Raw genomic sequence first — 23,360 nt, 5'->3', positions numbered from 1 at the left:
GGGAAAATTTCCTGTTCAGAAAGGAAATAATAGAATGGGGAAACTGAATCAAGAGAATCTTACCTTTGCCTATGAAAGGTTATCCCCTTAACTTTATCACACACACATACACACACACACACATATCCACTTATGACAATCCTCAGACTACACTGATTCTGGTCAACACATGGCACTCCCCTTGAATGGTGTACTATTGATTCAATAACAATTCTGACACACAAACCTGAAATCAAAACTCAGAACTATATCAAATTATAGTCCCCAAAGATTTAAACTCAAATAGCAAAATTTTACTAATTGCAACTTGTTATTTTTATTTTTTCATTTTTCAATAATTGTTAACAATGAATATACATAGAAGAATATCTTATTTTTTCATTTATAAATTTAAAATGATCACATTCTGGAGTTTCATACATACAGTGAATACCTAATAGTTGATTTAAAAGCACATAAAAAGCTGACCATTATAAGCCTTCGTTTTATACTTCCTAGTAACCATATGGCAAAAATAAAACCTCTGAAGGTAAGAGCTATTGTTAATGAGTTGTCTCAAACATGTAGCTTCAATACATACTATTCATTAACAGTAAAATTTTATTATTTCTGTAAATAATAATCAATCTATTACAAAACCCACTCTACACTATATGTAAACTTGTTAGTCCTCCCTCCCTTCCCCTCCTCTCTTTACCCACCACTACCCCTCCCCCACTTCCCCTTCTACCCCTTCCCCTGACAACTTTGGCTGGGAATGGATCTAGTTTCTCAAACTTCATTATTGTAAAATGTGACAACATGCAGACAGCAGGGCTGATAAGATCTTATGACCCTGCTCAACAAAAAAACCCCAAAACTTTATCCATTTTAAAATAAAACATACCCAATTAAATATTTAAAAGTCTTCAAAAACTGTGACCACATTCTTCAATCACTCAATTCAAATGTAACAGTATCCAGATTAAAAGGGAAGTTATTTTCATAATGATCCAATTTCAACATTCTTGGGGCATCATTTTTCAGTTAACAGCAATTCTTTTGTGATAGTTACCCAAAATTCATCATACAAAAAAACTAGAAGTCTAACAATAACATAAACAATATAAGGGGCTTATCAAAATTCATAATTCAAAAAATTTAGCAGTCTAACAATAACATAAACAAGATGAGTTTTCAAAATATAACAACTTTTTTTGTTAATCAAATAATGTACATTCATTTGACTGCTATTCTTGAATCCTTTCATGGAAAATCCACTATATATAAATTTGGCAGTCTTTACTGGTTACATTCAAAATCTACTATAGACTACTCATACTCAATGAAAATAATAATAGCTAAAATTTTATGTACAGTGCTTATCATGTGCCAAGAAATGTGCTAAGCACTTTACAATTATGATGTCATTTGATCCATACAACAACTCTGGTAGGTTTAAGTGCTGTCATTATAACTTTTATAGATGAGGTAAAGAGAAGTGAAAGTAATAGCTTAAAGCCACACAGTTAATGAAATTCTGAGAATGGATTTGAACTCAGGTTATTCTAATTCATGTATTTTTCTAAGAATATTGCCTTAATGACAAATTAACAAATTTCTTTCACAAGTTCTGATTTACCATAATTACCCTTTTACAATGCCAATTAACTATTATACTTTTTCAGCAATTGGAAAATAGTTAAACCTTAATTTGGAAATTTACAATAAGGATTACATTTGACTTGCAAAATTTTGTTTCTAATTAGATTATAAATCCACGAATTTCTACAAATCAGGCAAGAAGGGAGAGAGAAAATAAATGTCTCCTCTTCTTAGCTGCTTGACCTCTGCAATCTCCATCCTCACCAGAACTGTGAAGGCAGAGAGAAAGAAATTCACAATTTTTCTCCTCATCTTCCATTGAAAGCTTTATCAAAAATTAATGAGAATAAGTTGTCTCTCTCTCTCTCTCTCTCTCTCTCTCTCTCTCTCTCTCTCTCTCTCTCTCTCTCTCTTTATCTCTCTTTGTGTGTGTCTCTCTCTTTTTCTCTCTCTGTGTGTCTCTGTCTCTGTCTCCCCCCTCTCTAATTGTCTGTCTATCTCTCTGTCTCTCCATTTCTCTCTTTGTTCTCTCTCTCTGTCTCTGTCTGTCTGTCTTTCTCTGTCTCGCTGCTCTCTCTCTCTCTGCCTCTCTGTCTCTCTCTCTCTCTCTGTCTCTCTCTCTTTTTCTCTCTCTCCTCCCACCCAGATTTTTGAATTCGAAAATTCTGACCCAATGCATAAACAATCCATTTTTTCCCTGAACTCTAGTTCTTCATGTTTGGTTTTTAGCATTCATGACTGACAATAATCAAAAGTCCAATATCTACCTGGTCAAATTTGTTCCCCAAAATTATCTAAGTACTGCATCTAGTATGAACTGAGTTCTACCCCTTGAACTATGGACATCTCTGCTTGCATAGGCAGCTTTACATTATCCCAAGCTTTGAACAGCTTATCTAATAGGAAGTTAGCAGGAGACTCACTCTATGCCAATTATATATTGATATACATATCCCTTTGTCATTTATCCCTCAGTAATCTAATATTGGGCAAGGACTAGTACTCTCCCTGACCCCATTTCTACATGCTCCCTTTCCCTTCTTTATGGACAAATGAGAGAGAATATCTTTTAACGTTTATTTCTCTTTATCCTTACTGATTTTGGTTAGTTTTATTCAACAACTTCATGGCTAATAACTAGGGGAGTCCACTCCAACCCGTGATTGGACAAAGGTCTAAGTGCCTGCTGAAATGGAATAGGCTCACTTGATAATAGTCATGTGAACAAAGGGACTCCTGGCTAATTTGCCAAATTGCTAAAAGGATTTCTTTATATGGGTCTCACCATAATTAAAAAAGCAAATTCGGGAAAAGGAAGTTAAGAAGAGTATTGAACTCACCAAGGCAATTAGCAGTAGAAGTGTGACTGTCTACATTCAAATTTCATGCTGCTTTATAGAGAGGAATAAACAATTCTCATATAAAGGAAAGAAAATTCTAATTCCACATTTCAATGAGGAGTTGGGGTTAATACTTCCTCAGCCACTTTCTTAGTATTTGTGTTGGTATATGTATCAGTGAGAAGATGGGGGAGGTGAGCACACGACTTCTCATGTAAACTAACTGCCATGTACTCAAAGTCTAAATGAGGTTTTTAAAAACAGAGTTACTTAAACTAACCCAGCAAAATGTCAATACTTTATTTATTTAAGTACAATAGTATTCCATGGCAATTATCTGTCTTGATTTTGTTCAGCCATTCCCCAATCGATGGGACCTTATTTTCTTATTCTTTGTCATCCCAAAAAAGAACCACTATACTTTTGTAAACATGGATATACAGAGTTTTATAGTCCTTTGGCATAGTACTAAATTGTTCTCCAGAATGGTTGGATCATTTCACAGCTTCACTAACTAACATCTTCTTTAGCATTTGCCATTTTCCTTTTCTGCCAGTCAATATTAGTCAATCTGATAGGTGTGAGGTAGTGTCTCAGAGTTGTTTTAATTTACATTCTCTAATAGCAACTAGATTCTCTATCCACTGTGCCATCTAGGTGCCCCGAGAAGGTACGTTTTTATCAGAGAAACTTCTTGTAAATTTCACACTCTATCTTCACCCCCAGTTTCTTGCCTTTCTTCTTATTTTGGCTGCATTGCTTTTTGTTTGTGCAAAAAACAATTTTTTCTTTTTTATGCAATTAAAATTATACAATTTCTCTCCAGTGATCTTCTCTCTCTTGTTTGGTCATAAACTTTTCCTTTATCCATAGATCTGACAGGAAATTCCTTCCACACTTCCCTAATTTGCTTATGATATCATCTTTTATGTCTAAAGCATGAATCTATTCATGTGGCATAAGATGTTAGTCTGTATCTAGTTTCTGACAAGCTGCTTTCTAGAGATTTTTGTCAAATAATTAATTCTGGTTTTCAAACCTTCAGTCTGGATTTATCAAACACTAAATTGCTGCAATTATTTACTTCTGACTATTGTGTACCTAATCAATTCCATTGATCAACCACTCTATTTCTTATCCAATACTAGATTGTTTTGATAGTTACTGTTTTATAGTATAATTTGAAATCTGGTACTATGGGGCCACTCCTTTGCTTTTTTCCAGTAATTCTCTTAATTTTCTTGATCTTTTTGTTGTTGTTGTTGTTGATAATAATGTTGTTTACAGATGAATTTTGTATTATTTTTTCTAGCGCTAAAAAATAATTCTTTGGCAGTTTCGGCATGGCACCAAATAAGCAATTTGCTTAGATAGTATTGTAATTTTTATTATATTGGTTCAACCAACATGATAAAAATCCACCACAAGCAAATAATATTTCTCCAGTTGTTTAGATCTATCTTTATTTTTGTGTTCATATAATTCCTATATATGTCTGGGCAAGTAGACTTCCAAGGTTATTATATCTCTGTAGTTATTTTAGTGAAATTTCTTTTTCTATACCTTCCTAATTGGTTTTATTGGCAATATATAGAAATGCTCATATATGTAGGTTTATTTTATATCCTGAAACTTTTCTAAAATTGTTAATTGTTTCAACTAGTTTTTAATTGATTATCTAGGGTTCTAGAAGTATACTATCATATCTGCAAAAAAGTGGTAGTTTTATTTTCTCTTTTAATTCTTATGCCTTCACTTTCCTTTTCTTGTCTTGTTACTATAATTTACATTACTTGCATGATACTCCCTTTGTTTTATTATTATTATTATTTTTTTTTTTTTTGCAAGGCAGTTGGGGTTAACTGACTTACCCAGATTCACACAGCTAGAAAGTATTAAGTGTCTGAGACTGTATTTGAACTCAGGTCTTCCTGACTCCAGGGCCAGTGCTCTATTCACAACCTAGATGCCCCTATAATTATATAATTAGACAATCAACTAAAAACTAGTTGAAACAATGGAGGACAAACAACAACCTCTGAATAAAGTTATATATTTCTATACTGTATAGATTTGTTGCTATTGTTCAGTCATTTAGTCATGTCTGACTTTTTGTGACCTCATGGATATTAAGGCTCTTTTGTGACATTGTTGGTAACTTTGGGGACAGCAATTTCAGTTGAGTGATTAAATCAGAACCCATATTGTAAAGGGTTGAAGACTGAGTAATAAGAGAAGTAGAGATATCAAATATGGGCAGCTTTTTCAAAGAGTTTAGTTGATAAACCTTTTTGTCTAAGAATTTATGAGTTGGGTATCTATTTAGCTTTACTTTTCTAATTTTCTTCACAAATACATTGGAATGGTTTGCCATTTCCTTCTCTAGTGAATCTCCATTTGTCAGAACTCTCCACTATAATCTGTGTTGGGTAACTGAACTGCATAGTTCATAGTTTTAATGAGCTATGCAAACCCCTCTGCAAGGGCAAGGAGGGCTTGGATGTATTACAAACATATTTACTGTCTTTCCTATCAAAATGTAAGACCCTTCTGAAGAAGATTATTTCATTCTTTGTTCTTGTATTGTTTGACACATTTGTTGTTTAGTCAGTTGTTCCTTTTTGACTCTTTGGGGCTTGATTGGAAAAGATACTAGAGAGTTTTGCCATTTTTTCCTGCAACTCATTTTACAAATGAGAATACTGAGACAAACAGAGTTAAGTGACTTATCCATGGTTGGATTTCAACTCAGATCCTCCTAAATACAGGGCCATTACTCTATCCCCTAACACGTAATAGTAGGCTCTTAATAAATGTGTATTGGTTGAATTGTGTTGAAAGGTTAGAGAGGTCACAAGGCACAGGAGAGAGCAATGTAACAGATGGGAAAAAAAAAATCCAGAAACACCATCTGGGTGATTAATGGTGTCAAAAGCTTTGGAAAGACCAAAGAGAAAGGAGACTGAGAAAAGGCTATTAGATATGGTAGTTAAAAGCCATAGGTGATTTTGAAAAGAGCAGTCTTAATGAAGCTGGAAATCATATCTCAAAAACTGAAGTTCTACTTTTTTCAGAGTTGGCAATAAAAGAAATGTGGTACAGTAGAAATACTGCAATCAGTGCAGTGGTTCTGCAATCAAAGGACCTTAGTTCAAACTATACTCCTGATATTTGCTATCTTATGTGACCTTGAACAAATTACTCAGACTCTGAAGAGGGGCTCAGTTTCTTCATATGTAAAGTAAGGTGGTTGGATTAATTGATCTCTGGGATCCCTTCTTGCTCTTGATTTGTCATCCTGTGAAAGAAGGGGAACTAGAGTCGATATAGGGTCAATGAAAGTATTTTAAGGATAAACACAGCTCACTATGTAGGAAAAGACATAAGAAGCTGTAGAAAGGGAACTCTTGAAGTTAAGTGAAAAGAATGGATTGATGGAAATGAATTGGAGAGAATAGGAAAAGATGGTATCAATGGCATAAGTGGAGGGCCTTGGCAAGGAAATGGACAATTTCATCTTCCAAAATAGGAGGGAAGGAAAAGAAAATAAGTGAAGATTTAGACATTTTTAGATATATAAAGGGACATGGAGAAGAATGTTGTACTTAGGCAGTATCCTTGGGGACAAAATGAAAGAACAAGCAATTGTCCTAATGATTTGATTAAGGTACATGCTAATACCAATTATTCCAAGAAAAACCCACCTATTTTTTCTTCACAGGAGATAATTGCCTCAACCATTCCCTTCACTTTGCTAGAGTAGATATAGCCTAGAGTCTTGGCAAGAACAAGATGGTTTTGTGCTAATTAGAAAAAGAAGAAATAAGCAGCTGTTCTTTTAAAGTCCTTTGAACAGCACTCTAGAGAGTACATTAAATAGCCAAAAAACCAAAGCAAAAATGTACATTATTAAGATCATATCCATTCAAAAGGCAATTGTTCACCATTAGTTCCAAAAAGAATAGAGTTTAGATTCCCAGAATTCATCATGCCAAGTCTTTGCTTTCCAAGTTTTCCTCCTTGCTCTTCGCCTCTTTGCCTTACAAATTACACATTACAGTTTCATTCCATCAGATGTAAGTGATATTTATAGGAAATCCTGAGTATTGCCAATGAGTGAATAGTTACATTAAACACATTTTAAAACAACCTTTTCTCACAGTTGTTTATAATAACCTCTCAAAAGTCTGAAATTAAAATCTGTTTCCTATCCAGCCTTTCTCTGATCACACCTCCCTTTTCCCCATTGATTAAAGTCAAAAGCTTGCCCTTGAATCTGCTTCAATTGCCTTGGCCCACCACACTCAAATACTCTGTAGCTAATTATCCCAATCCCTGAATATTAGCCCTCCTTCTTGTCTTCCTGGGTTTCCTTCTCATAGTTCATGTTCACTGGGTACTTTCTCTCCAAAAGTTTATTCTGTCTTGCTCCATCCCCATTCCCATCCCCAAAGGACTCTTTTCTTTCTTCTGACTCTGATTTTCTAACTCTTGTCCTGTACTCCCCAAATTTTTGGCACCAGAACATTCAAAAAATTAGCCTTCTCACCAGAAATGTAACCCAGAATTTTTTCACATGGCACAAAAACAATAGGGAAGAGTGGAATGTTGGTACTGCAAAGGACAGAGTTGATTGCAAGACAGTCTTGCCTGGAGAAGTATGTCCCCTAGAGACACAGTTCTTTGACTTTGTGCATATGAAGGGAAGAGTAAGGTTAGGGAGATAGATACCATTGTGATGGATTCGTGGTAAGGATGATATCTCTTATAATGGAAGGCTGGTGAATATGGTATTTTACCTAGGAAGAAGGAAACCTTCTGGGGAGGAATTCTACTTCCTGTATTTCAGGATCCTAGGATAAAGTCCCATTTACTCTATGTTACTTAGGCTTTGCTCTCTTTACCTCACAAGCTATTCTGTACTCAATGGGTTCCAAGACTATTATTACATTTCAGGTGACAGCATGGGTGCAATATGGCTTCAAAACTGTATCTCTATTAGATGAGAACAAAAAACTGGTCTTATTTGATATTCATTTTCCCCAGCTGGGCAGAGTAGTCTGCACATAATAGATACTATTCAAAGTGAAGTTGAAACTTGTTCTACTTATATAAAATAATAGCATTTAGAGCTGGGACAGCTAGATGGATAGGGCACTGAGCCTAGAATCAGGAAGACCTCAGTTCAAACACACTCTCAGAAACTTACTAGCTTGGTAAGGGCAAGTCACTTGATTCTGTTTGCCTCGGTTTCCTCATCTATAAAATGAACTGGAGAAGGAAATGGCAAACCACTTCAGTATCTTTGTCAAGAAAACCCCAAATGGGATCACAAAAAGTCAGACAAAACTAAACAACAACAATAACAAGGATTTAGAGCTAGAAGAGACAATAGAGAGCATCTTGTTGAGCCTTTTTTGTTTTATAGAAACTGAGATTCCAAAATATTAAATGACATATCCCAAGCCACACAGAATATTTAGCAGAGCTGAGATTTTAATCTAAGTTTTCTGATCCCAAATCCAATTTTTTTCTTCTATGATTGAATAATATGGAATATGGGGGAGAGACAAATAGGTTCCTTAACAATTAGGAGTTTGGGCAAATTAAAGATTCACTATTCATTCTACCTCAACTACTGCCTCTCCCAACCTACCATGTCTTCAACTTTATCCAGAGTTACCAAACCCTCAGTTGACATTTCACCCAGTCAAAAATCTTTGCCAGCAGTTTTTCTGAGAGAATGTTTCTGACCCAAGGGTTTAGGCAGAAAGGGGTATTTTTAGGCCAAGAAAAGTCAACTCTGTGCAGAATTATCACCATTTCCCTCACACCCATCATGTCCTATCCATTTCTGCAAAATCTACAAAAACTCTATTTGAGGGTGAGTGGGTGGGAAGGGTGGGGAATGCATGTAGTGGTGAAAAAATTGCTTGTTGGGGAGAAAGAGAATGGGATGGAGAGAGGGGTGTTCTTGTCTTCTCAGTAGTTGGAGGCACATTATTGTTTTTCTGTGGAGCTTGTGAAAAATAGTTAAAAAAATATTTCTTTGGGAGTACTTAGTTCTTCTGAACAACCAATCCATTTGCATGAATTTATTTCTTGTCAAAATACTGATAAGTATACAAAGCCTTGCTCAGCCTAAGCTTAGTACAGAAACTCATCTTTCTTTATTATTATTATTTTTTTTAATAACTTTTTATTGACAGAACCCATGCCAGGGTAATTTTTTACAGCATTATCCCTTGTACTCACTTCTGAGAAACTCACCTTTCCATAATTAACATATTTCTCAACATTTGCTGATCTCTACTTCTCAGTATTTTCTTAAAATTCAAAAAACTTTTGATTCTATGTATCCCAACACCTCCACATTTTTTTTTTTTGTTGAGGTAATTGGGGTTAAGTGACTTGCCCAGAGTCACACAGTTTGGAAATGTTAAGTGTCTGAGATCACATTTGAACTCAGGTCCTCCTGACTTCAGGGCTGGTACATTATCTACCACACCACCATCTAACTGCCCCTTCTCCACACTTTTTAAAAGGAAGCAGAGGAAATTCATCTTCCTTCTCTGGGTAACTATACTAAGGCGAAGGTAAGTACTTTCTTCTCTTTTTTAGATGGTAATTCCATCTCTATCAAGTCCTCTCTAGGATTTGATCCAAAAGGATTCTGATCTTTATACATATAAAACATCTTAAAATTTGAACGTATCTTCAGGGTTATCTCTGATATCTGCCCAATTCATGAATCCCTTCTATGATATGGGTGATAAATGATCATTCAGCCTCTGCTTGAACATGTAAGCTCCTTCTTTCTGTTCCTTTCCCTGTTCCTCTCTCACTTTGGAAAACAACCTGATCTCAAGTCAGATTTTTTAAAACCCAAATGAATGCCATTTTAACTCAACTTTCCTAATTCAAATTTATTTCAATTTCAATTCTAGAATCATTTCTAGTGTAAAGATCTTCCCTGTGCAAGGCATTGTGGTGGGCACTACAAAGTTCAAAGATGAAATATGATTCAAATATTTTAAGAGGGCATTTGAGTCATAGGCAGAATGAATAAATGAATGAAAATGCATTATTAAACACTTGTTTATTTATTTTTTTTGCAAAGCACTGTCCTAAATGATAAGGAAGATTGAAAACCAGAGCTATTTCTTGATTTCAAGGAGTTCCCATTCTAATGGGGAATTAACACATGTAGGTTTTAGTTGCAAGCACAATAGAAGGGTCAGATGGATTGAAGGGGAAGTGGCAAAGCAGATGTTAATGCCTTTTCTTTACTATAATTTACACTAATAAAGGCTAATTAGTTTCTGATGTTGAACCATTTGGCAATGTCAAGGAAAACTGAATTTTCTGTATCTTCAAAAGATATAGTTGTAGTGTCTATGGAAGCAGTTGCCAGACTGCATCTCCACAGGGCTTGCTTCCCAGGCTTATGGATGCCTTGGTGTTGCCAAGATTCGTGGGTTCAGGATTCTGAGCAGTCTCCATCAAAATTTATGGGGCGATGGTAGCAAAGGTCGAGACAGTGGTTTGACTTTTCTGGTACATACTGCTTCTTGTCTGTCAATATAATTACTGCCTCAGATAGGTTGGCTTTCCTGTACTGTGGGTAGCACTTGGTTGGAAGTGGTGAGAATAGTTGTCCCCTTCTTCACAAATTTTGCTTCCCTCGATAACAGATGTGGAGTGCTGCCATTCTCAGGGCTCCTGTAGCCATCTGCCTGCAAGTGGCAATTGATAAATTGTTTTTGATGGTGATGAGGAAAGTAGCAGAACCCTTTTCCACAAAGATTTCTCTCCTCAATGATGGTTGCTGAGACTGGGCTAGAAGCCAGTCTGATAGTTTGGGGGGTAGAGTTTTGAGTTTTTCCATCCAGGTCTGAAGGGACATGATGGTTAGGGTGGAAGAGGTAGCCCAACTTGCTTGGAACTTACTACCTCTTATTTTTTCCCCAGGGGATACTTGCTGCTTCAGGGAAACTATTCTGCCTGCTTATGAGAGTACAATATGATTGAGGAAAAAAATGAAGAAAGCATTCCTGCACATTAGTAACTTGTTAACTTTCTACATTGTAGCAGAGAAGATATCTCTTTGTATTTATATGTTTGTCTAATAGAATGTAGCTATGTAGATTAATCATTCTACAGATGTTCTCGATTGGAGAATAAAGGACTGCTAAGACTGGGCTGGAATTTTCTCTTTTGCAGTAGAAATTTGTATTTCAAATTTTCCTGCCACCCTTCATACTTATAGAATTTTTGGTAAACATGTTAAGTACCTATGGACATTGGCTTTGCCTTTGTGATAACCTTATGCATTACTGAGACCAACATCCCTGGAAGGCTATGGTCACTAAACAAAAAAAGCATAGAAACCAACATTTAACATTTAACATTAACATTAACATAAAGATTATAGAAAGAATTACACCATTTTTATTTTCTTTGTAGTTTTTTTTTTTTTTTTTTTTTTTTTACTGTGGTTGAAGGGAAGGAAGAATGAGCTTCCAGGTGGAAAAGAGAATTAATGTGGTTAATAAGAAATTGAAGTCTCAAAAATGCAATAGAATTTTATACACTAATAACAAAATCTAAGAAGCTACAACAGAAAGGGAAATCACATTGCAAATAACTACAAAAAGTACAAAATATCTAGGGATTAATCTACTAAAATGCATAAAATATTTTTATAGATTCAATTATAGAACATTCTGAAAGAAATAAAGAAGTTAATAATGGAGAAATATCCAGTGCTCATGGCTAGGCCATGCCAATATAATAGAAATGAAAATATTTCCTAAATTAATTTGCAACTTTAATACCACACTAATCAAATTACGAACAGGATATTTTATAGGCTTCAATAAAATAATAAGAACATTCATTTGGGGGAAAAAAGGTCTACAATATCCAGAGAAATTAAGAAAAGAGGAAGGAGGAGGGAAATAGCACTTCCAAACTTCAAATTTCCAGGATAATACTTCAATGATTCAGTAGCCAGGAGTCCTCAAACTACAGCCGTGGGCCACATGCAGCAGCTGAGGACGTTTATCCCCCTCACCCAAGGCTATGAAGTTTCTTTATTTAAAGGTCCACATAACAAAGTTTTTGTTTTTACTATAGTCAGACCCTACAATAGTCTGAGGGACAGTGAACTGGCCCCCTATTTAAAAAGTTTGAGGACCTCTGATTCAAATTATTGTAGAGCAACAGTCATCAAAACTATCTGGTATTAGTTTTAAAAAAATAGAAGAAAGAGATGGACTAGGAAAGGGAGAATGAAAATAATGGAATTCAATACTCAATGTTCAGTAAACTAAAAAATAGAAAATATTTAGGAGAGAACAAATTACTTGATAAAAACTTTGGGAAAACAGTTTGGCAAGAATTAAGCTTAGACCAATACTTATGCCATATTGCCCAATATATTCTAAATGTATTATATTAGTTATTATTAATATTAATTATATTATATGTGTATAATGAATTATATATAATTTTATATATAATAATTTATCAATATTAATTATTAGTCTATTAAAAATTAGAAGAGAAGCAGATTTTTCAGTTATGAGTAGGAGATGTATTGTTGAACAATGGATAGAAGTAATTACAGAAGATTAAGTTGAAAAGTCTGCATAAACAAAATTAGTATACTTAGGATAAGAAAGAAAACAGTTAAATGGGGGGAATAACTTTTTATTAAGCTTCTCTGATAAGGGTTTGGTACCCAGGATTTAGAAACAATTTAGAAACAAGATTTACATATATATGTGTGTGTATACAGATATGTATATGTATATATATATACACACACATACACATACACATTAATATAGGGAAGCTGGGTAGCTCAGTGGATAGAATGTTGGGCTTGGAGACAAAAATACCTGGGTTCAAATTCAGCCTCAGAAACTTACTAGTTAGATGACCTTGGACAAGTCATTTATCTCAGTTTCCTCATCTATAAAATGAGCTAGAGAAGAAAATAGCAAACCATTCCAGTGTCTTTGTGAAAAAAATCCTCAAATTGAGGTCACAAAGAGGACTCAACTGAAAACAACTACACAACAGCACACACATACATACATACAAACACATATCCCATCCAACTAGTTTTCTATCCTTCTTGTTCTTCAGTGCTGAATTTCTTGAAAAACATGTCTACTGTGACATTTTAATTTTCTTAATACAAATTTTTCCTTCAACCCTTGCAAATTTGGTTTCTGCTCCTATAATTTTTATCAAAAATATTCTCCTCAAAGTTTACAATGACCTCTTAATTGTCAAATCCAATGACCTTTTTAAACTTCTTGTCCTTTCATTTTTCTGTAGCTTTTAACATTGACAATTCTTGGCTTTGGAGTCACTCTTCAATTTTCTTGCTACCTTTATGATTGACTTGTCTGAGTTTCCTTAGCTGATTCTACATCTTTCCAATCTTTTAAATGGATGTTCCCTGAGATTCTGTTGTTAATATTCTTCTCTTTCTCTCTAAACTGTATTTTGGAAATCTCATTTCCTCCTATAACTTTGTCTGCCCTATGCAGATGATCCCCAAATCTATCTCTATCCTTGACCTCCCTTTCAAGCTCTTTATTGACACATTCCCAACAGCTAAAAAATCTGTCTATGAGATGTTTCACTGACACCTCAAATTTAACATAATCCATCCAATGTATTATCTTTGCCCCATGCTTTCCTTCTGACTCTGCTATTGTTTTTTCTTACCAATGATACCACCTAGTATCTTCATTTCCAGTGTTTGCAACTTTGGTGTTATCTTCAAGTCATCTCTCTTTCTTACTTTTTATACAGGAATACCTTGGAGATGTTGGGAGTTCAGCTGTAGACCACTGCAAGAAACAAATATAACAATAAAGCAAGTCACATAATTTTTTTTTGTTTCCTAGTGCTTATAAACATTATGCTTATACTATACTGTAATTTATTAAATATGCAATATTATTATTTCTAAAAAATGTGCATGACTTAATTTTAAAATACTTTATTGCTTAAAAATGCTAATAATTACCTAAGCCTTCAGTGAATCATACACTTTTTGCTGGTTGAAGGTCTTGACTCATTATTGATGACTGCCAACTGATTAGGATGGTAGTTGCTGAATATTTGAGTGGCTGTGGCAGTTTCTTAAAATAACACACAATGAAGTTTGCCACATCTATTTATTCTTCCTTTTATGAAAGATTTCTCTGTAACATACAATGCTGTTTGATAGCATTTCATCCACAGTAGAAATTTTTTTTTAAAATTGGAGTCAATGCTATAAAATCCTGCCACTGCTTTATCAACTAAGTTTATGTAATATTCTTCAATATTGTTGTATCAGAGGTAATAGAGAGCTCCAAAGAAAGGGAGAAAGATGGAATAGTCAGAAGTCACACAACATTCATGATTAAGTTCTCCATCTTATGTAGGTGCAGTTTGTGGCATCCCAAAACAATTATAATATAATAGGAACATCAAAGATCACTGATCACAAAGTGTTATAACATATAATGATAATGAAAAAACTTTGAAATAATTGTGAGAATTACCAAAATGTGACACAGAGACATGATGTGAGTACATGCTGTTGGAAAAATGGTGCCAATAAACTTGCTTAATGCGAGGTTGCCACAAAACTTCAAATTATTTTTTAAAAACACAGTATCTGCAAAATGTAATAAAGTGAAGTGCAATAAAATGAGGTATGCCTGTATATAATCTGCTTCTAAGTCTTATCCACTATCCCTCCACATTGTCTTTCTTCTCTTTCTCTTCCTGTATATACCAACATAATATTCGGACTTTCAATACCATTGTCCAAACAATTTCAGTACCTTTAAATAAGAGTCAAGCAAAGTAAATTTATTTGATAGATGTATATATATATATATATATACATATATATATGTATATATATATATACACATGTGTGTGTGTGTATATATATATATATATATACACACACGTATATATATGTATATATATATACATATATGTGTGTGTGTGTGTACATCTCATTTTGTACATAATTCATCATCAGTTCTTTTAAGTCATAAATGGTCATTGCCATAATTTTTTAAACGTCTTTATTTTATGTTTTACCTTAATTTTCTCCTGAATCTTTCCTCTCTCCCCATCTAAAGAGCCATCTCTTATAACAAAGATTTTTCAAAAGAGAGAAAAAAATGGCATTTCTTATAGCACAGTAGCATATTACTGCATTCATATACCAAAATTTCATTAGCCATTCTCTAATCAATGGATATCTATTTTATTTCTAGTTCTTTGCTATCATGAAATTGCTGCTAGAAATCTCATGTGTGTTTTTCTTTTTGTCAATGACCTCCTTGGGGGTGTATTTTAACAGTGCTATCTTTGGGTCATAGGTTATGGATACTTTAGCTACTATTCTCATCTTTCATCATTTTTTTCCAATTTACTGGGCATGAGGTGAAATATCAGAGTTATTTTGGTTTTCATTTCTTTCATTACAAGTGATCCAGATATTCTTTTTTATGATTGTTAATATTTTGCAATTCTTTTTAACAAACATTCATATCCCTTGACCAATTATCTTTTAGAGAATGGCTTTTGGTGTTAAATAATTCTGTTAATTGTCAGAATATTTTGCATATTAAACCTTTATCCAAGAATGTTGATACAAGGCTGTTGGTTTAAGCCTCAGGAAACCTTTTTCCTTTCTATCTTAGCTATTAGTTTTATAAGTACTAAAATCTTTTTTAAAAAGCTTTTTCATGTAATCAAAATTATCTTTTTTTATCTTTTACATTTTTCTTTCTACTTTGGCAAAGAATGCATGTAGCAGTGAAAGGTATACAATCTAATTCTCTTTTTCCCATGGTATGATCTTTTATATTAAAGTTACATGTGCATTTGAATTAATGTGGAATATGTATAACATATTGATCTATGACTTATTTTGGACTGGCTGCTTTTTTACTTTTCCCCAGCAGTTTAAATCAAATAAGGAGGGTTTTTCCTAAGTAATTTATGTTTTGAGGTTTATTAAACACTGGGTTATTGAATTCCATTATTTCTGATTCTCCATTGGCTGGTCTGTTTCATTGATATAATTTTTTTTCAAGCAAATGGTTTTTATGATTGATGTTTTATAATAAGATGTGAGGTCTGGAAATGATATTCCCTCTTCATTCCTACCCTTTTTCATTATTTCCCTTGATATTCTATATCTTTTATTCTCTCAAATAAGTTTTGTTATTTTATCAAGTTCTATAAAGTATCCCTTTGATAATTTGATTGGTATAGCATTAAGACTAAATTAACTTTAGTAGTATTATCGTTTTTTTATCTTGGCATAGTCCAATCATAAGCAATGAATATTCTTCCAACTATTTAAGATGTTTATTTCCTTAAGGACCATTTTGTAATGAAATCTATACAAGAATGGGGTGTGCTTTAGTAGAATGGCTCCCAAATATTTTATTTATACCAAATATTGTAGTTATTTCAAATAAAACTTCCCGTTCTATCATTAATTCTTATGTTGGTTATTATTATATAGAAATACTGTTATGTGAAAATTTGCTGAAGCTATTATCTTAGTTTCTTAACTGATCCTCTAGGATTTTTAAAGTAAACTATTGTGTCATAAGCAAATATAGAATTTCAGTACATTTTAACAAATGTTTTCTTCATTCACTTTCTTCTCTTTACCCTCCTCTCCCCAACTCATCCTTTATTTAAACTAATCTTCCTTCTACATAGATAATGTTGTACCAACACTCTGCTTTTAAAAAGTCAGAACCCATCAAACTGCTTTGTTTAATATTCAAGTCTCTATAATTTGGTTCCACCTGGTTCCACCCTAACTTTCCAGTCTTATTTTATTCTAGTCCAGGGGGCACTCTGCTCTAATCAGATGGGACTATCTCTTGAACTGCTCTGTTATCATTTCCAGCTTTCACATTTGACTCTTAACTGTTTATGAATGATCTTTCTTTCCCATCTTCACTTTTAAAAATAACTACCATTAAAAAGCTATAATTAAAAAAAAAAAGGTTTGGCAATTGTCAATGCTGTAAAATTACCCATGCATATAACTTGTAAATAAAAAGCTATTAAAAAAAAAAAAAACTACCATTTTGCAGACGTTAGAGAGAGTATTGGAACTGGAGTCAGGAAGACCTAAGCAAAAATGTAATCTCAAATCTGTGTGTCCCTAGACAAATCATTTAACCTCTGTTTGCCTTCAACTACTGGAGGAAGAAATGGCAGTCCAGTATCTTTGCAAAAACAAAAAACAAAAACAACTCCATGAACAATATTGGTGTGCTGTGGTCCATAGGGTCAAGAAGAGTCAGATGTGAGTGAGCAACAATAGCAGCAATAGCCCATCAGTTTATGAGGAAGGTCGGTGAAATCCTTAACAACTGTGCATTATTTTTTTAATGGTGCTAATGATTCTAATATGTAAAGCATAGCAGCATGTTAAAATAAAACACAACTGCTTTTTCACCTGATCATTGCCATGGAAATCTAAACATTTCATCTTCTTTTCTCAAAGACGTATATGTAAAACTAATATCATGGTAACACTTATTCTCACCATCGCTGTGTTCTGGAAATTTTTAGTATTTCCATACCCTGTTTGAATGCAGGATATTACTATTTACATCCCACTCACTAGTCTTATGGTTGGTAAATTCAGTGTTTTTTTTTTTTTAATCTATTTTTATCCAGTTTTTTGATTGCTGAGGCTTTGAGAGCTACTGATCACTCTCAAAATGTTGCCATAGTGACAGTCCTCTCACTGGAAATTGATTGCTGACCTACCTTGTATCCCCAAACAAAGACTGGTCTCAATAGAAAATGAAAAATGAGAAGAACACTTTCCCATTACCCGTTTTTGTTTTTTCTCCACATATTCTCCACTATCACTCCTTTAGCAGCCCTTGGGCTCTAGGTGGGCCCTTAGGAAATTATTTTTCTTCCTTCCTCAAATCCTTTTATTTCCTAACAGAAAGCAATCTTCTCTCTTTCCAGTGAAGCTTCATTGTAGTAGGAATGCAAATTAGTAATGATTTTATGCTAAAATGTGGCCCTTCATGGGTGGCCTTTTCAGTATCGTCATGTCCTAATGTGCCCTCCAGAGGGCATTTAAATAGGACACAATACAGTGAGACTCTTACCTCCCTGGTCCTATATTCTATGCTTTCCCTTAATGCAGGGAAGGCGAGGTGGAAAGGAGATATTTTAAAAGTTTATTTCTTTAAAAAAAAAGTGTATCTTTTAATACATGCAATTTTATACATTGTAAAAGAGTGGAATAAAGGATTTCAGATGATGGTTGGAGGCATCTGTCTCTGGGGAAACCTTTTCAATGTCCTTTATATCATACTATATGGAGTAGACAATAACTAAGTAGTGCGATGGATAGTTCCTAGCTAAGAATCAGAAAGACCTGACTTCAAATCTCACTTCAGATACTTATTAACCATGTGGTATTAGGCAAGTCATTTAACTCTTATATGCCTCATCAGTAAAATGAGATGATAATAGCATCTATTTCAACTCAGATAATGATTGCAAACCTTTAGCCCAGTGCATGGCACCTAGTAAGTACTATATAAATGTTAACTATTATTTTTATTACCTCCCTTTAAGGTTGGTAAATAATAAATTCACACCCTTCTGTCTAAGATCCCTTTGTTAGTAAAAGTACTTTTTCAGTTCTGATACATTCAAAGTATTTGGGGCATATCTCTTGCTTACTATCTTTCATAGGTTTCCAAACCTTGTTATATATACCACCTACCAGTATTGCTGGGGTTCATTGCATAGAAAATACCTGAAGGAATAATTATAATATTAATTAAGAAATGCTATGAAACACTAGTTTGTTTATTGATCTAATAACTTTGTCATGAATTAGCAAATAATAAGTTTTTCTCTCTGAAATATGCTTTTCTTTTGCTTCATAGATCCATTTTTATTAGTCACTGTGGAAAATGAAACATGTATTGACTTAAAACTAAGCCATCTGGATTTGTGCTTTTAACCAATATTAATGAGTGGTCCAAATCTAAGAAAGAAATGTAATTAATGATTTCTGAGGGGTTTTCATTCAATTTAATAGGGAAAAAAGATTTAGAATGCATTTTTTAATGGAGGTTTTTTTAGCTTTTTTCAAGGCTTTTAAAATAAAATGTTGGGATACAAATTTAAATGAATTGATCACATTTCCATTCATAAAATATATTTAATTTTAAAAATAAGACAATCTAACAAATCATTACAAGTTAAAGGAAGGGGAGACATTGGCTCAAAAGTAAGTTTATCTCAAATAGACTTGAGGGTTTTAAGTGGCCTGCAAGCTCAATGTGAATTAACAGTGTCATATATTAGCCATAAAAGCTAAGATAATTGAGGCAACTAGATGGCATGGTGTATAGAATACTGACTCTGGAGTCACAAGGACCTGAGTTCAAATCTAACCTCAGACACTTAACACTTATTAGCAAAATAAGTCAAAATATATTCCAGCACAAGCATAAATAGCCAGTAATGGTTGGTCAGTCAGCAAACATTTATTAAACACTTACTATGTTCCAGGCACTGTGTCAAGCACTGGAGATACAAGAAAGCACAAGAGACAGTCCCTACCCTCAAAGAACTCACACTCTAATGAAGGAGACAACAGAAAACAATTCTAGACAATCAAAATATATACAAGACAGATGGCATTTTCAAAAAATGGTAATGTGGAAAAGGCTGTGGAAAGCAAATTCATATTTTTGCATGTTTCATTTCATTGTTATATTGCTGCAATTTATAGCAAGTGACTATACAGTGAATGCTGTAACTAGGTTCAAACTAAACATAGATCAACTCTTAAAGGAAAGCATTATCTGTGCTCAGTATTGGCAGCCATTGGCTTTGCACTGGTCACCTTTTTATTTCTGCACCTGACTCTTTTCTAAAATGTATCAGATGATGACACCTGGCCTTTAAAAAATGCAAATAAAATACAAAGGTGTTAGATGCCCAGGTTTTAACTCAAAATGTTGAGGAAAGAAGGACTCAAGAGTATAAAAGCATGGTACAAAACTTACAGGCTCAACTAACTGCCTAAGAGCAAACATTTTGGTAAAATAATTTCATTGTACTGATTTGGGTTACTAAAAACAATTTGATTGTTTTTAATATAAATTTGTGTTTATATATGAAATTGTGTATATATAATATATATAATAAAATAAACAGAAATATAAATTGTGTTTAATATAAATTGATATTTGTATAATGCTTTAAAGTTTGCCAAATGCTTTACTTACATTAGTTTATTTTTATGAGCTACATACTGATATATTATAAGTAGTGTTGTGCTATAAATGGAGAGCTAGATTGCACGGTGGATAGAGGACCAGCCTTTGAATGAAGAAGACCTCAAATCTGCCCTCAGATACTTACTAGCTGTGTGACTCTGGGCAAGTCACTTAACCCTGCCTTATCTGTAAATTGAACTGAAAAAGAAATGTCAGACCACTCCATTATCATTGCTAAGAAAACCTTGAATAGGATCATGAAGAGTCAAGCATGACTGAACAATAACAACAAAAAAGTAATGTGAAATCTTTAATAGGTGTTAAAATGTATATACAACACACTTTTAAGTTTAGTCTACACCATTAACATTTCTCCAACACTTTCTAAAATTTAGACAATCAACAAAATGATAAATCAAGCCCTGATTTGTAGCATTTGACAATATTCAAGATCCAAATGCTCATTCTGAAAATTTAACACTTGGCTGATTGGAGCTGGTTCTAGCCCACTGTTGATTAAAATATTGTTATTCTCATTTTACAGATGTAGAAACTAAGGCTCAGAGACGGTGAGTGATTTACTCAGGTTCATATGATAAAGGCAAGGAAGGATTTGAAAATAGGTATTTCTGACTAAAAGTCAAGAACTCAGCCTACTAGACAATACTTCATCTCTTCTCTTTTGCTACTAAGAAGCATTGCCCAGAGATTGTTTATTATTTATTTAATATTTAATTAAATTAATATTAAATTAAATTAAATTAAATTAAATAAATTAAATATAATTAATATTATATATTAATGGGTTTAATATGCAAAAGTGACTGACCTATGAAAAATCTGTTCTTGAATATATCATAATACCTGTAGTGTTGTGTGGACCAGATTCTGAGTTTGGAATGTAGGATTTAGACCTTCATCTGCAACTAATTAATTATGTAACTTTGGGCCAATCAGAGAGACAAGATTGGAACAGATGTACTCAAATGGTTCTAAAATTTCATAATTCTGTACATTTGATTTTTCATACTTAACTACTAGACTTTTCAACATAGTAAAAGACTTGTTCATCCTGAAGCTATGTGTTGGAGAAGGTAGTGCTGAGATAAAGAAAGGTGCAGGGATGGAAAAGGGAGTGCACAGTAGAGAATACTGACGGTGCTCTCCTAAACATACCCAAATGATCCTCTCTGGGTTCCCTTTTGGGGGCAGACACTGACACACGAAAGACCCAGCCCATTTCTGTCTAAGCTACAGAATCCATCTATAGTAGATTTAGCCCTAGAAGGGACTCAGAGAACATCTAGTCCAACTTCCTCATTTTCCATGTGAAGAATTGGAGACCCAGCAAGATTGAATGATTTGCCTAAGATTGCATGTTTAATAAATATCAGTCAGGATTTGAACCTAGGATTTGAGTTCAGAACTAATTCTCTTTCTCTGTGCAATGCTATCTTCCCACAATAAAGAATGTGGCTCCTCAGGCACTACTTCAAAGGCTTTATTTTCTGTCTGTGGTCATAATGCAAGGATAGTGTTACAGTGGATATCTGGATGGAAGGATCCCAGACCACAGTCTGGCTGTGTCTTCATAGGCAAAGGGACGTAAATAGCCAAGCAATGCATTATCCAATAAGTTCAGCCACTGTGGACAGACAATCTAGATAATTCAGGTCAGAAAAAGAATGATTTTCCTGACTAGAACAAAAGTTGTTAGGTGTGTGTGTGTGTGTGTGTGTGTGTGTGTGTGTGTGTTTTGGGGGGAAGGCAGCTTGAATTATCTATACTTTAAATCTCTTTATTTGGCCTGTTCAGATTCAGGTAAAATGTTATTTTACAAAAGAAAATAAATATTCAATTTAAATGAACATTTTAAAAATTAATTTATTAAGTATTTATTTTTAATACATGTTGCTTTATGTATCATGTTGGGAGAGAAAAATCAGAAGAAAGGGAAAAACCATGAGAGAGAGAAAAAAAAAACAGAAAAAAGAAGTGAACATAGCATGTGTTGATTTATATTCAATTTCCATAGTTCTTTTTCTGGATGCAGATGGCATTTTCTATCCTAACTCTATTAGGATTGCCTTGGATTAAATTCACATTTAAACAAAACCTAGATTAAATACTGAAAATCAGGCCAATTTTTATTATTTTTAGCCAAAAGCTCACAGAATATAGAGAAGGAACTCTGATTTTTCAGAGTAAGTCATGGACTCTTAGGATTCAAGCATTGGATACTTACACGGGACAGAATAAAAAATAATATGTATGAATCATACTCTAATTTGGGAAAGAAAGAATTCTTATGGCATCTCTTTAGTCAAGACATATATGTATCTTAAGAAATGGTCTTATTTCTTTTTACTCATCTCTAATAACAAGCATTTATTAAACACCTACTTTGCCAAGCACTGGGTTAAGTAAAGTGGATACAAAGAAAGGGAAAGAATAATCTTTGCTCTCAAGATCATGATCTAATGGGAAAGATAACACAACAACAATTATGTGCATATAAGATAGGTACAATATAAACTGGAGATGATCCCGGAGGGAAAGCACTAGCATCAAGGGGGTTTGGAAAAGGCTTCTTAGAGAAATTGGGATTTTAACTGGGACTTGAAGGAAGCCAGGAGGTAGAAACTAAGAGGGAGAGCATTCCAGGCATGGGAAACAGACAGTTAAAAATACGCAGAGTTGGGAAATGGAGTGGTCTTGTTTGAGAAATGGCAAGAAGGTAGTATAACTGGATAAAAGCTGTTCCAGTGTCAACTGACACTGAATCTATCCACCACTTAACAAGGGTAAGATATAGTCATCAAATTCATCACACTCGCAGCAATTTTTCACTTTCCCATATCATGGAACTGCTTGGAGAGATTTAGCAAATGCTAGAACCTTTCCATATGATTCTTTAGAGTATATTATCTAGCAGATGCAGGCATATTCTCTCTGTTGCCCATGCTTTTACCTCCAACAATCTCTAAACATTCAGTCTTGTCTAAAAACACTATTACTGTTCTCTCTGTCTCTCATTCTCTTGAGTTCATACTTCTGACATCTGCCAAAGCTCTTAAAAAACACACACAAAGAAAAACAAAAAACA

General features: G+C 33.8%; 1 long non-coding RNA gene across 1 annotated transcript in view; it reads left to right on the top strand.

Annotated features, from left to right (window-relative positions):
• Positions 1-20,093, top strand: part of LOC127543975 (uncharacterized) — a 56,500-nt gene extending 36,407 nt beyond the window's left edge. The window contains exon 7 of the long non-coding RNA XR_007949352.1: positions 19,542-20,093. This is a non-coding gene — a long non-coding RNA (uncharacterized LOC127543975). The remainder of the gene's footprint in view (positions 1-19,541) is intronic.
• Positions 20,094-23,360: the final 3,267 nt, after the last annotated feature.

This window comes from Antechinus flavipes, chromosome 1 (assembly GCF_016432865.1).
Source record: "Antechinus flavipes isolate AdamAnt ecotype Samford, QLD, Australia chromosome 1, AdamAnt_v2, whole genome shotgun sequence".
NCBI classification, from domain to species: Eukaryota; Metazoa; Chordata; class Mammalia; order Dasyuromorphia; family Dasyuridae; genus Antechinus; species Antechinus flavipes.
This window is presented reverse-complemented; position numbering and strand designations above follow the sequence as displayed.